Here is a 2,017-nt window from a genome sequence, read left to right as displayed (position 1 = left end):
GTCCAGCCGTGGAGGCGCATCTTGTGTGAGTGTGAGTGAGTGTGAGTGTGTGTGTGTGTGTATAGAGAGACAGCCCCCCACCCCGCCCCGCCCCGCCCCGCCCCGCCCATCACCCCCGTCCCTGGGAGCCAGCGGGACCCGGCCGGCGAACTCAACCGGCCCGGCCCGGCCCGGCGCGGGGCCTGGGGCGGGAGGCGGCGGCGGGGAAGCCCAGAGAGGCTCGGCTTCTCGAGCGGGGCAGGGGCGCCCTCCGCCGCGGTCTAGGGCCACACCACCCTGAACGCCCCCGATCTCGTCTGGTCTCGGAAGCTAAGCAGGGTCGGGCCTGGTTAGTACTTGGATGGGAGACCGCCTGGGAATACCGGGTGCCACAGGCTGCTGCTTTTTTTTTTTTTTCTTGCCTCTTGTTCTGTCCCCTTTCTGGGAGCGAGGCGGCGGCCCGGGGTGGGGGTCACCCCCACCCTCAGCGCCCGCGCGGTGCCTGGCGCCCCAGCCCGCACCGTGGGGCCTCCTCTTGTCCCAAGCCGCGACACCGCCGCCACGCGGCAGCATGCGTGGCATCTGGACTGTCAGGTCTCAGACCAAAGGTCTGCTCTGTGGGAACCGACACGCTGGAGGAAACCTTGAGAGTCTGAGAGGGGAGGGAGTTCCAGAAGAAGGCCAGGATGTCATTTTGAGGGAGTATGTGACCAGAACTCGTCCCGTTGCTTTTGGGGTTCTATGGGCTACACGCAGGAATCTTTGGTGGTGGCACCTGATGTTGGGGGATCCGGAGTCACACCCAGACCTGCTCCACAGGCCTCCTTTTACTTTTCTCTTCGGATTCATTATTTTTAAAAAGTGTCTCTTACCTCTAGGATTGCATTTTCTTTTCTCTCTCTTTTCAAGCAGATGATGGGAGTACAAGTATTCAGGTGACATGTGTTGCCCGTGCCGCCCTCCCCCCTGTGTTCTTTTTTTTTTTTTTTTTGAGACAGAGTCTCGTTTTGCTGCCCAGGCTAGAGTGAGTGCCATGGCGTCAGCCTAGCTCACAGCAACCTCAATCTCCGGGCTCAAGCAATCCTGCTGCCTCAGCCTCCCGAGTAGTTGGGACTACAGGCATGCACCACCACGCCCGGCTGTGTTTTTCTATATATATTAGTTGGCCAATTAATTTCTTTCTATTTTTAGTAGAGACGGGGTCTCGCTCTTGCTCAGGCTGGTTTCGAACTCCTGACCTGGAGCAATCCGCCCGCCTCGGCCTCCCAGAGAGCTAGGATTACAGGCGTGAGCCACCGCGCCCGGCCCCCCCTGTGTTCTTATTCATATACCTCTCATGTTGTTCCAGCGTATTGTGGGGGTACCAATGTTAAGGTCGGGTGCCTTGCCCTCTCCAAGCCTCCCCCCTCGGGTCAGAGCTTCAAGTGCGCCCATCCCCCAGTCGGTGCGCACCCACCCCATGCCTAATGGATGTGTATGCCCCTCCCCTCCCCCCACCCGCCCGACACCCACCCGATGAAGGTGATTCCTCTCTGTCCACTTAGGCGTCCATCCGTTCGTACCAATTTGCTGGTGAGCGCGCTCACGTGGTGCTCGTGTGTCCATTCTCGGGATACTTGGCTTACTGGAACGGGTTCCAGCTCTGGCCAGGAGAACACGAGAGGCGCCCTCTCACCGCTGCTCCTCACAGCCGAATGGCACTCCGTGGTGTCCACGCGCCACATTTTATTGATGCACTCCTGGATGGATGGGCACTCGGGTCGCTTCCACGTCTTTGGGATTGTGAATTGTGCCCTAACTGTAACCCTAACCCTTACCCAGCCCGTCTCCTCTGCCCCTGCCTGACGCACTCCTCCCCGGCCAGGCCCGTCACTGTCCTGGGCCCCCGCCTGACCGGCTCCTCCCCGCCCGGCCGGTCACCGTCCTCTGCCCCTGCCTGACACGCTCCTTCCCGCCCGGCCTCTCACCGTCCTCGGCCCCTGCCTGACCGGCTCCTCCGTCGCCTGGGCCTTCCAAGGGCTTGGTGTGGATGCTGCTT

At 61.2% G+C, this 2,017-nt stretch overlaps 1 non-coding gene across 1 annotated transcript; it reads left to right on the top strand.

Moving 5' to 3' along the window:
• Nucleotides 1-258: 258 nt before the first annotated feature.
• On the top strand, nt 259-377 carry LOC142862028 (5S ribosomal RNA). Its single transcript, XR_012913174.1, has one exon. It is a non-coding gene; the product is annotated as a 5S ribosomal RNA (ribosomal RNA).
• The last annotated feature ends 1,640 nt before the right edge of the window (nt 378-2,017 follow it).

Source organism: Microcebus murinus, chromosome 18 (genome assembly GCF_040939455.1).
Source record: "Microcebus murinus isolate Inina chromosome 18, M.murinus_Inina_mat1.0, whole genome shotgun sequence".
Classification (NCBI taxonomy): Eukaryota; Metazoa; Chordata; class Mammalia; order Primates; family Cheirogaleidae; genus Microcebus; species Microcebus murinus.
The sequence above is the reverse complement of the archived record's forward strand: the minus strand, read 5'-3'. Positions and strand labels throughout refer to the sequence as shown.